Here is a 13,856-nt window from a genome sequence, read left to right on the forward strand (position 1 = left end):
TTTGCCGTCCGCTTGCGGACGGCAAAGAGGTGGGGCCGGTGGGCTTGAGTTGGTTAAACAATAACTGGACCCACCCACCTCTTTGCCGTCTGCTAGCGGACGGCAAAGATTCTTTGCCGTCAGTCAGCGGACGGCAAAGAACTGGCTGATGGCAAAGACTTTGTTTGCCATCAGCCACATCTTTGCCGTCTGTTTTCTTGTGGCTGACGGCAAAGACCTTCTTTGCCGTCAGCCAGCGGACGGCAAAGAGGTGGCAGACGGCAAAAAAGTGGATTCCAGTAGTGTTGGCGCCCAGCCCACGTAGGGCTGGTTCCCTTCCACCTGCAGCCCATAAGACCCTCCGGGGCAGGTGGACCCTCCTGGTGGACCCTTGGAACCCCTCCGGTGGTCCCGGTACAATACCGGTATACCCCCAAATATTTTCGGTGACCGTATGATGACTTTCCATATATAAATCTTCACCCGGACCCTTCCGGAACTCCTCGTGACGTCCGGGATCTCATTCGGGACTCCGAACACATTCGGTAATCACATACAAACCTTCCTTATAACCCCAGCGTCATCGAACCTTAAGTGTGTAGACCCTACGGGTTCGGGAATCATGCAGACATGACCGAGACACCTCTCTAGCCAATAACCAACAGCGGGATCTGGATACCCATGTTGGCTCCCACATGTTCCACGATGATCTCATTGGATGAACCATGATGTCGAGGATTCAAGCAATCCCGTATACAATTCCCTTTGTCAATCGATACGTTACTTGCCCGAGATTTGATCGTCGGTATCCCAATACCTCGTTCAATCTCGTTACCGGCAAGTCACTTTACTCGTTCCGTAATGCATGATCCCGTGACTAACTACTTAGTCACACTGAGCTCATTATGATGATGCATTACCGAGTGGGCCCAGAGATTCCTCTCCGTCATACGGAGTGACAAATCCCAATCTCGATCCGAGCCAACCCAACAGACACTTTCGGAGATACCTGTAGTGCACCTTTATAGCCACCCAATTACGTTGTGACGTTTGGTACACCCAAAGCATTCCTACGGTATCCGGGAGTTGCACGATCTCATGGTCTAAGAAAATGATACTTGACATTAGAAAAGCTTTAGCAAACGAACTACACGATCTAGTGCTATGCTTAGGATTGGGTCTTGTCCATCACATCATTCTCCTAATGATGTGATCCCGTTATCAATGACATCCAATGTCCATGGTCAGGAAACCGTAACTATCTATTGATCAACGAGCTAGTCAACTAGAGGCTCACTAGGGACATGTTATGTTCTATGTGTTCACACATGTATTACGATTTCCGGATAACGCAATTATAGCATGAACAATAGAAAATATTCATGAACAAGGAAATATAATAATAACCATTTTATTATTGCCTCTAGGGCATATTTCCAACAATCAGGGCGCGCCCTGTTGTCTTGTCGTCTGCTCTTCTCTTTTCTGGACTCCCTTCGAAGCTTCCAGGGTCTCTTTTGGTCCAAAAATATCATCAAAAAGTTTCATCGTGTTTGGACTCCGTTTGGTATGGATTTTCTATAAAACCAAAAACAAACAGAAAACAACAACTGGCACTAGGCACTGGGTTAATATGTTAGTTTCAAATAATAATATAAAATTGCATGTAAAGCGTATAAGATTGATAATATAATAGCAAGAAACAATAAAAAATTATAGATACATTGGAGACGTATCACCAAGCACCCTCGAAAACCCATATCTGTATTGATCGCCAACAATCGGGTTGCATGTGCAACAGTTGGGTCTCTCAAATACTCCGGGTCAGACACTGTTGCCACAGCCTTGCAGAACATGTACATGTATTTTAGGCATGTGGACTCACTCATGCGGACACACTCATCAATCAGATCACCAGGTATTTCGTATGCAAGCATCCGAATAGTTACAGTGCATTCCTGATAAGAGGAGAAGCCAACCTTTTACAGGACATCCTCCTTGAATACCAAATAATCATCATACACCATCACCCCCTCCCGAATACGATTGAACACATGTAGCCATCCAGAAGCGACGCCGGAATAGCATGTGTTTGAAGAGTGGGGAAGAGGACTTGAAGTAGTCTTCTCAGAGTAGGCGATGGTCGCTCTCTCTGTTGTGATTCAACGCCGGAGCATGGCCCAGGATCAAGCCCCTAAACATCGTCCGTTGGCTAGTAATGTGGTGATGGACGACCAAAGTAGCAACCACAAACTCCTCAACGACCGACGATGAATCGTCCGAATTGTAAATGAAGATGTTGAAAAAGTACTCATCACCACTATCCGTCGTACCTTGCGGGCATGGTGGAAGAAGCCGGCTGGTGAAGAGCCCTACACCTCTCCCAGACCAGGCAGTAGGCCTGTCGGTATGGAGGCGACGGTGGCGGCGACCGTCGAGCGAGGATGCCGCGCTTGGAGCGTTTCCGGTGGTGGCCGAGGCGAGGGGGTGGCGTTGTCGTGGGGTGCTACGACGGCGGCGAAAACAGGCTACCAACATCGGTAAGAGCGCCCGTCGGGTACGGCATGCTGCTGGGGAGGTGGCTGTGGGTAAGGGCGATGGCCTGAACAACGTCCAACCGGCCGGAAATGGGCTACTGCGGCGAGGGCGGGGGGTGGCTGGGTGTCTTGGTTGTGGATGGAATAGGGGAAGAATGGCCAATGTGCCATGCGGGCTGGGAGGAGGACAAGGGCGCGCATCCGTGTCATGTCTGCGCCGACGAAAGCCCGACCCAAACTTGAGCATGAAATGGGTCACGCGCGAAGAAAAAGCGGACGCTCGTCCATTTGTGTCGGTGCGCTAGGCCACGGTTTGCGTCTGTTTCAACCTAAACATGCATGCGTGTACAGAATGTGTTAGGCGTTGGAGTTGCCCTTAGCACCACAGTGACCACCACACAATAACGGATGGAGCGAACTATAGGAAACACATAGATGGGTGGAGAGAGAAAAAGCGCTATAATGGAAAAAGTCCAAAATAAACCTTGAAGTTATAGGTGAAAGCTAAATCGAACTCTGAATTTGTAATCTCGGAAATTAACACACCGAACTCTTTGATCCCGGTCTATTTTAAACCTTGAGGGGGTTTAGCTGGGATTTGCGAGAGCAACTAGTGAACGAGCGCTCCTTCGGGACCCTCGCAACGATCGCGCCACTTGCCGCGCTCTCACCATTCGCCACGTGTCGCGCTCTGGACGCTCCCTCCGGATTTTATTTTTTTATTTTTCTGCAAGCGTTTTTGGCTTTTTAAACGGGTTTTTTCGACGTTTTGATTTTCCTTAGCTTTTCGATAAAAATTTTGGGGAAAAACTTTTTGCGCGAAAAAATGCGTTTTTTCCTTTCACGAGAGTCATGGTATTGCTTCCGCGAGAGAATGGTTTTGCTTTCGCGAGAGTCACGGCCGTGCCTCTGGGAAACAGAAAAAAACGCATTTTTTGTTTTTTTCCATTCGCGAGAGTCATGGTTTTGCTTCCACGAGAGGCGCGGGTGTGCTTTCGCGGGAGTCACGGCCGTGCCTCTCGGAAACGAAAAAACGTGTTTTTTGTTCTTTTCCTTTCACGAGAGTCATGATTTTGCTTCCGCGAGAGGCATGGTTGTGCTTTAGCGAGAGTCACGGCCGTGCCTCTCGGAAACGAAAAAAACGTGTTTTCTGTTTTTTTCTTTCGCGAGAGTCACGGTTTTGCTTTCGCGAGAGTAACGACTGTGCCTCTCGGAAACGGGAAAAACGCGTTTTTTTTTCCTCTCGCGAGAGTCACGATTTTGCTTCGCAAGAGGCACGGTTGTGCTTTCACGAGAGTCACGGCCGTGCCTCCTCGGAAACGAAAAAAAACACGTTTCTCTTTTATTTTTTCTTCCGCGAGAGTGACGGTCTTGCTTTCGCGAGAGGCAAGGTTGTGATTTCGTGAGAGGCACGGGCGTGCCTCTTTGGAAAACGGAAAAAACCCGTGCGCCCGGTTCGTTTTTCGTCCCATTTTTTCTACAAAAAGTTTGTCAAAACCTATCAACACGTGATCTAGTTTTGAAGATCTCGACACGACGAATCCAACGGTAAAAGCGGTTCGAGATTTGGACGCACGATTTGAGAGATAAAATGTTTTGAATAACGGATCTATGAAAAAAAGAAAACTATCAGATTGCGACAAGTGACGCGTTGAATGTGCGCCATTTGTTGCAACCAGGGGAGTTGAAGTGATCTTTGCAACGAGTACTTCTCAACTAGTGATTTCGGGGATTTGCTCAGCTTGCAAGCATTGTTGACTGGCTGGACATTAGAACAAATTGGGACAGCCCATTAGCGCAGTCGCTCGCTTGCTCTACTTGTTTCTTTTTTCAATTTAGTAAGGATAATAAATTCGTTTACATTTCGGTAATGATAGTACACATTTTGTTAAACTACACGTACCCACTTGTCATCTATTATCTATATCTATATCAATATAAAAAGATTTAAAGAGGCAGATTCAATTAATCTTGGCCATTAAATCATGTCAATCCAACGACTTAGACTGCTTCAATGTTGAGCGCTCAGCACGTTTAATTTCATGCCAAATATAGTGCTAATCACATAATAACACGTAAATAATATCCTACTTAATATAAGCATACACTTAATATACTTCTAAATTAACGTGCATTGCACGTACACATCGACTAGTGAGCAACAAAAATACCACCAGCCGCAAAAGAAAAAGTGCCCATAACTAGCATAGGCTTCACCTAGCAAATCGCCCTGCCTGACCCTAAAAAAAATCGCCCTGCCTGATACTACTGATTTCGTATAGCGCGTCCTATATAAAAACACCAAAAATGGATTTCCACGGAAGCGTTTAACATTCCTGAAAAATTTCAAACATTTCTTAAAATAATATATGAACAATTTAGAACTATCTATTGTATTTTTTAAGCAGAAATAATTTACAAAATTCTGAAAACATTTATGAAAAATGTGACACGATAACATTTTGCCAAATACACGTTTTACATTTTCTTAATGACAATAAACATTCATAAAACTATAAAACATTTTTTACTTTGTTTATTTTTTAATATTTGTTCAGGTTTTAAAAAATTGATATTTCAAATAGTGTTCACTTTTTCAAAACTGATTGTGTTTTAAAAGAATTGCTTGTTTTTAAAATTATTCCAAATTTTTAAAAATATTTTCACTTCAAAAAAGGATATCTCAAAAATTGTTCAGGCCTGCACGTTCTTAACATTTGTTTGTCTTTTATAAAGTGCCTCAAATCTCGACACTGCTGTATCTGGTTTAATTGGTCTTGCCTCTAAATATAGAGACAACAAACATCCGATGGTTCTAGTGGCTAGTCGGAGTTATCAGCAGCGGCAGTTCCCAAGTTCGAATTCTTGTTTTATTTTGTATTTTTACTTTGCGTGTTTTATGAAAAAACAAATCTCGCCTCACGTCTGTTCGGTTGGCCCAGTCGCGACCACACGTTTTGGGTATTTTTACGTCGCGTTTTACGAAAAAAAATCCTCATTTTGTGTCTGTTGGGCCGGCTCAGTCGTAACCGCAGACAACAAACCTAGGATTCACGTGGGTGATTTCTGTTTGGGAACGCTCTCAAAGTTTAAAATAGACCGAGATTGAAGAGTTCGGTATGCTGATTTCCGGGATTACAAGTTCAGTGTTCAATTTAGCTTTCCCCACAACTTCAAGGTTTGTTTCGGACTTTCACGCGTCATAAGAGCAACTTCAATGGGGCAGCCCATTTCGTTCGCCGCCGTCCGTTTGGGTCAGCGCGGACACAAAAGGCGGCCTAACACTGACCCAAACGGACGCACGTCCGCTTTTCGTCCACGGGCGACCCATTCCCGGCCCATTTTTGAGCCGGATTTGTGTCGGCGCGGACACGCGGCGGACGCTCACACGCTTGCCTTCTCCTTTCCCCAGGCACGCTGGTCGGTGGCACATTGGCCTCCCCCCTCACCCCCAGCCAACAACAACCCTCGCTCGCCTCCTTCGTCGCTGACGCTACCGCCCATTTTTGCTAGCGACTCTGCCAACTGCCGCCGCCTCCACATCCGCCCAGCAACGCCGCCCACTTCCCCGTCGCCCGCCACCGCCGTCTTGCCGCCGGGGAGCAAACTGCTTCCCACCACCGCTCCCCCCACCGCACAGCCGCTCGCGACCAAGAAGCCGCCTCGCCGCCCCGGCCAGATCCGACCGGCATGCTCGTCGGACGCCGGCCCACTCGTTGGACGCCGGCAGGGCAGCTAGCTGGTCCGTGCGCGCCGCGACTCCCCTCGCCGGCCGTCTCCTTCTTCGACGCCTGTAAGCTGTTCGACAGTTTGCCAAGGTACGAAAATGGACTCCGCCGACGAGTTCTTTTTCCACAGTTTCCTTTGCAACTCCGACGATTCGTCATCCGACGACGAGGAGGAGATATTGGCTGCCGTGTTGGTCCATCACCACCTCGGCAGCCAGCGGCCGTTGTTCCGTGACTCAATTCCGGGCCGATGGCCCACAAGTATAGGGGATCTATCGTACTTCTTTTGATAAGTAAGAGTGTCGAACCCAACAAGGAGCAGAAGGAAATGATAAGCGGTTTTCAGCAAGGTATTCTCTGCAAGCACTGAAATAATAGGTAACAGATAGTTTTGTGATAAGATAATTTGTAACGAGCAACAAGTAACAAAAGTAAATAAAGTGCAGCAAGGTGGCCCAATCCTTTTTGTAGCAAAGGACAAGCCTGGACAAACTCTTATATCGAGAAAAGCGCTCTCGAGGACACATGGGAATTATCGTCAAGCTAGTTTTCATCACGTTCATATGATTCGCGTCCGGTACTTTGATAATTTGATATGTGGGTGGACCGGTGCTTGGGTGCTGCCCTTACTTGGACAAGCATCCCACTTATGATTAACCCCTATTGCAAGCATCCCCAACTATAAAAGAAGTATTAAGGTAAACCTAACCATAGCATGAAACATATGGATCCAAATCAGCCCCTTACGACGCAGCGCATAAACTAGGGTTTAAGCTTCTGTCACTCTAGCAACCCATCATCTACTTATTACTTCCCAATGCCTTCCTCTAGGCCTAAATAATGGTGAAGTGTCATGTAGTCGACGTTCACATAACACCACTAGAGGATAGACAACATACATCTCATCAAAATATCGAACGAATACCAAATTCACATGACTACTAATAGCAAGACTTCTCCCATGTCCTCAAGAACAAACGTAACTACTCACGAAGCATATTCATGTTCATAATCAGAGGAGTATTATATATGCATATAGGATCTGAACATATTGTCTTCCACCAAATAAACCAACTAGCATCAACTACAAGGAGTAATCAACACTACTAGCAACCTACAGGTACCAATCCCAGACTTAGAGATAAGAATTGGATAAAAGAGATAAACCAGGGTTTGAGAGGAGATGGTGCTGGTGAAGATGTTGATGGAGATTGCCCTCTCCCGATGAGAGGAGCGTTGGTGATGACGATGGCGATGATTTCCCCCTCCCGGAGAGAAGTGTCCCCAGCAGAACAGCTCTGCCGGAGCCCTAGATTGGTTCCGCCAAGGTTCCGCCTCTTGGTGGCGGAGTCTCGTCCCGAAAGCTTGCTTATGATTTTTCTTCGGACGAAAGATTTCATATAGCAGAAGATGGGCACCGGAGGGCCAACAGGGGGCCCACGAGGCAGGGGGCGCGTCCAGGGGTAGGGAGCGCCCCCCACCCTCGTGGCCAGGGTGTGGGCCCCCTCTGGTATTTCTTCTTCTCAGTATTTTTTATTATTTCCAAAAATAACTTTCGTGGAGTTTCAAGACTTTTGGAGTTGTGCAGAATAGGTCTCTAATATTTGCTCCTTTTCCAGCCCAGAATTCCAGCAGCCAGCATTCTCCCTCCTTATGTAAACCTTGTAAAATAAGAGAGAATAGGCATAAGTATTGTGATATAATGTGTAATAACAGCCCATAATGCAAAAAGTATCGATATAAAAGCATGATGCAAAATGGACGTATCAGCTCCCCCAAGCTTAGACCTCGCTTGTCCTCAAGCGGAAGCCGATAACGATAAATATGTCCACATGTTTAGAGGTAGAGGTGTCGATAAAATAAAATACGGACATGAGGGCATCATGATTATTCTCATAACAGCAACATATATGGATATTGTCATATGATCTCTTATGCTCAAGTAATAATCTATTCACAATGCAAAGTATGAATCAGAAACTTTATTGAGAACCAACAAACTATAATCTCAGTCATTGAGGCAATTGCAATTTATCATAACATCAGAAAGAGTCTATGTAAGATCTTTCTAGCAAGTCCACATACTCAACTATCATTTAGTCTTTCATAATTGCTAACACTCACGCAGTACTTGTGGTTACGGAATTTTAATCGGACACAGAGAAAGATAGGGGCTTATAGTTTCGCCTCCCAACCTTTTACCTCAAGGGTAATGTCAACAATAATAACTCATGCTAACTTACATCCAATTAGATATATATATATATATATCAGGATTTTTCCAACATACTGTGCTTGCCAAAGGATAAAATGTAAACAGGAAAGGTGAAGATCACCATGACTCTTGCATAAGGTAGAAGATAAACACAAAAGATAGGCCCTTCGCAGAGGGAAGCAGAGGTTGCCATGCGCTTTCAGGGTTGGATGCACAAAATCTTAATGCGAAAGAACGTCACTTTATATTGCCACTTGTGATATGAACCTTTATTATGCAGTCCGTCGCTTTTATTTCTTCCACATCAAAAGATCGTATAAAGCTTATTTCCTCCACACCAATCAATCATACATATTTAGAGAGCAATTTTTATTGCTTGCACCGATGACAACTTACTTGAAGGATCTTACTCAATCCATAGGTGGATATGGTGGACTCTCATGGCAAAACTGGGTTTATGATTATTTGGAAGCACAAGTAGTATCTCTACTTGGTGCAAAGAATTTGGCTAGCATGAGGGGGAAAGGAAAGCTCAACATGTTGGATGATCCATGACAATATACTTTATCTCAAATATAAGAAAACATAACCCATTACGTTGTCTTCCTTGTCCAACATCAACTCTTTAGCATGTCATATTTTAAAGAGTGCTCCCAATCATAAAAGATGTCCAAGATAGTATATTTATATGTGAAACCTCTCTTTCTTTATTACTTCCTATTAATTGCAACGATGACCAAAGCTATGTTTGTCAACTCTCAATAACTTTTAATCATCATACTCTTTCTATGTGAAGTCATTACTCTACATAAAATCAATATGATCTCTTTGTTTCTTTTTATTATTTTCTCTTTCTTTTATTTCCTCAAGATCATAGCAAGATAATCAAGCCCTTGACTCAACACTAATCTTTATTATATATAGCTCACGGACTCGATTACATAGAGGGATCATAAAGCAAAACTCAAGACTAGATCATACCAAAACTTTATTCTACTAGATCAAGATACTACTAAAAGGATCGAACTAAGAAAAATAGTAAAGATAGGAGATGTGGTGGTGATACGATACCAGGGCATCTCCCCCAAGCTTGGCAGTTGCCAAGGGGAGTGCCCATACCCATGTGATTATGTTTCCTTTTTTGGGGATGGTGATGTGATATTCTTGGCGATGATGCCCCTCAGGATACGATTCTCCTCCTCGAGCTTGTTGACTTGCTGCTTGAGGTCCATTATTTCCTTTCAAAGCTTTCCTGTAACGGCCAAAGCTCCTTGCACCCAAGGGTGTTGCATAGCTGCGGGAGAACAAGTGACACTCTTCTTCATATTTTCATAAGAAAGAAATCTAACATTGGAAGGGATAACCGAGTTTGGAATAGCCGCGCTCTGTAGTTCCCCCATTGTGAATCCAGCTCGGAAGCGAGAAGTGACTTCTTGATCCTCCTCCATGGCATCTATCCTCTTCAAATCAGCCTCCATCTCTTCCTCCGTTTCTGGCCCAAAGTGGTCAGCATTGCTATTTGTCCTTGATCTCGATGCCGGATGAGACACCCGGCTCTCCCCGACTGACTCTTGAGAAGACATCTTGCTATAATCTGTAGCAGCAACAGCTCAAAACACAAACAGTGGATAATTGCGTGATACGGGATGCAAAACCTTCGGGAGATTATATAATGAATTTTTACTGACCAAAATACGTATCATGCAAGAAAACGGAGTCCGGAGGGCACACAAGGTGCCCACGAGGTAGGGGGACGCGCCCAGTAGGGTAGGGCGCGCCCTCCACCCTCATGGAGGCCTCGTGTCCTTCCCGGACTGCTTCTTAATTTTTTATTTTTCTAAATATTCCAAAACGGAGAAAAACTGCCATTAGAACTGTTTTGGAGTCGGTTTACTTACCGTACCACATACCTATTCCTTTTCGGAGTCTGAAACGTTCCAGAAAGTGTCCCTTATGTATTCCTCCGGGGTTGCGGTTTCAATAACATTGGTTTCAACATTTATAGGATTACCCGAGATATAATGTTTAATTCTTTGACCGTTCACCACCTTCGGATTTGTGCCTTTGAAGTTATTGATTTTTATGGCACCGGAACGATAGACCTCCTCGATAACGTAAGGGCCTTCCCATTTAGAGAGAAGTTTCCCTGCAAAAAATCTTAAACGAGAGTTGTATAGCAATACATAATCACCTACATTAAACTCACGCTTTTGTATCCTTTTGTCATGCCATCTTTTAACCTTTTCCTTGAACAATTTGGCATTCTCATAGGCTTGGGTTCTTCATTCATCAAGTGAGCTAATGTCAAATAACCTCTTCTCACCGGCAAGTTTGAAATCATAGTTAAGCTCTTTAATGGCCCAATATGCCTTATGTTTTAGTTCGAGAGGTAAGTGACATGCTTTTCCATAAACCATTTTATACGGAGACATACCCATAGGATTTTTGTATGCAGTTCTATAGGCCCATAATGCATCAGCTAGTTTCTTGGACCAATTCTTTCTAGATCTGTTAACAGTCTTTTGCAAAATTAATTTGAGCTCTCTATTACTCAATTCTACTTGACCACTAGACTGTGGGTGATAAGGAGATGCAATTCTATGATTAACATCATATTTAGCAAGCATTTTTTGGAAAGCACCATGAATAAAATGTGAACCACCATCAGTCATTAAATATCTAGGGACTCCAAACCTCGGAAAAATAACTTCTTTAAGCATTTTAATAGAAGTGTTATGATCAGCACTACTAGTTGGAATAGCTTCTACCCACTTAGTAACGTAATCAACAGCAACTAAAATATGTGTGTATCCATTGGAGGCAGGAAAAGGTCCCATATAATCAAAGCCCCAAACATCAAATGGTTCAATAACAAGTGAATAATTCATAGGCATTTCTTGACGTCTACTAATATTACCAATTCTTTGGCATTCATCACAAGATAAAACAAACTTACGGGCATCCTTGAAGAGAGTAGGCCAATAAAAACCGGATTGCAATACCTTATGTGCAGTTCTGTCTCCAGCGTGGTGTCCTCCATAAGCCTTGGAGTGACACTTGCGTAGGATCTGTTCCTGTTCATGCTCAGGTACACAACGTCTAATAACACCATCTACTCCTTTATAAAGATGTGGGTCATCCCAGAAGTAATGTCTTAAATCATAGAAAAACTTTTTCTTTTGTTGGTATGTGAAACTAGGTGGTATAAATTTAGCAACAATGTAATTAGCATAATCAGCATACCAAGGAGCAGTACGAGAAGCATTTATGACATTTAGTTGTTCATCAGGAAAGCTATCATCAATAGGTAGTGGGTCATCAAGAACATTCTCTAACCTAGACAAGTTATCTGCAACGGGGTTCTCAGCTCCCTTTCTATCAATAATATGCAAATCAAATTCTTGTAACAAGAGAACCCATCTAATAAGTCTAGGTTTAGCGTCTTTCTTATCCATAAGATATTTAATAGCAGCATGATCAGTGTGAATAGTTACTTTAGAATCAACAATATAAGGTCTGAACTTATCACAAGCAAATACAACTGCTAAGAATTCTTTTTCAATAGTAGCATAATTTCTCTGAGCATTATCTAGAGTTTTACTAGCATATTGAATAACATTTAATTTATTATCAACTCTTTGCCCTAGAACAACACCTACAGCATAATCACTAGCATCACACATGATTTCAAAAGGTAAATTCCAATCAGGTGGCTGAACAACAGGTGCAGAGATCAATGCTTTCTTAAGTATTTCAAATGCTTCTACACAATCATCATCAAAGACAAATGGTATATCCTTTTGCAATAAATTAGTCAGAGGCCGAGAGATTTTTGAGAAGTCTTTAATGAACCTCCTATAAAAACCGGCGTGACCAAGGAAATTTCTTATACCTTTAATGTCCTTGGGACATGGCATCTTTTCAATAGCATCAACCTTGGCTTTATCAACTTCAATACCTCTTTCAGAAACTTTATGCCCCAAGACAATACCTTCATTAACCATAAAGTGGCACTTCTCCCAATTCAAGACAAGGTTAGTTTCTTCACATCTATGCAAAACTCGATCAAGGTTGCTCAAGCAATCATCAAAAGAGGATCCATAGACGGAGAAATCGTCCATGAAAACCTCACAAATCTTTTCACAAAAGTCAGAGAATATAGCCATCATGCATCTTTGAAAGGTAGCATGTGCATTACATAAACCAAAAGGCATACGTCTATAAGCAAAAGTACCGAAAGGGCAAGTAAAAGTGGTCTTTGATTGATCATCGGCTGACACAGGTATTTGAGAGAAACCAGAATAACCATCTAGAAAGCAAAAATGTGTATGTTTGGATAATCTTTCTAGCATTTGACCAATAAAAGGTAAGGGGTAATGATCCTTTTTAGTAGCCTTATTTAATTTTCGGAAATCAATTACCATCCTATAACCTTGTAATAATTCTTTGCGGGATCAATTCATCTTTATCATTAGGAACGACGGTAATACCTCCCTTTTTAGGGACACAATGAACAGGACTTACCCACTGACTATCAGCAACGGGATAAATAATACCTGCCTCAAGAAGCTTCAGTATTTCCTTTCTTACCACTTCTTTCACCTTAGGATTCAGCCATCATTGGTGATCACGAACTGGTTTGGCATCTTTCTCCAAATTTATTTTGTGTTGGCATAGAGTGGGACTAATGCCCTTAAGATCATCAAGAGTATATCCAATAGCAGCGCGGTGCTTCTTCAGAGTTTTCAATAATCTCTCTTCTTCATGCTCTGAAAGGTTAGCACTAATAATAATAGGATATATCTTTTTCTCATCAAGATAAGCATATTTAAGAGTATCGGGTAACGGTTTAAGCTCATACACGGGATCACCCTTGGGTGGAGGAGGATCCCCTAGGATTTCAACAGGCAAATTGTGCTTCAGGTTAGGTTCCTGTTTAAAGAATACTTCATCTATTTCCCTTCTTTCATTCATAAACATATCATTTTCATGGTCTAGCAAATATTGTTCTAAAGGATCACTAGGAGGTACGACAATAGAAGCAAGACCAATAATTTCATCTTTACTAGGCAATTCCTCTTCATGGTGTTGTCTACGAAATTTGGAGAAATTAAACTCATGAGACATATCACCCAAACCAATAGTAACAACATCCTTTTTGCAGTCTATCTTAGCATTAACAGTGTTCAAGAAGGGTCTACCAAATATAATGGGACAAAAGCTATCTTGTGGGGAACCAAGAACAAGAAAATTAGCAGGATATTTAGTTTTCCCACACAAGACTTCAACGTCTCTAACAATTCCCATTGGTGAAATAGTATCTCTATTGGCAAGTTTAATCGTGACATCAATATCTTCTAACTCAGTAGGTGCAATATCATGCATAATTTCTTTGTA

Source organism: Triticum aestivum, chromosome 5D, assembly GCF_018294505.1.
Source record: "Triticum aestivum cultivar Chinese Spring chromosome 5D, IWGSC CS RefSeq v2.1, whole genome shotgun sequence".
NCBI classification, from domain to species: Eukaryota; Viridiplantae; Streptophyta; class Magnoliopsida; order Poales; family Poaceae; genus Triticum; species Triticum aestivum.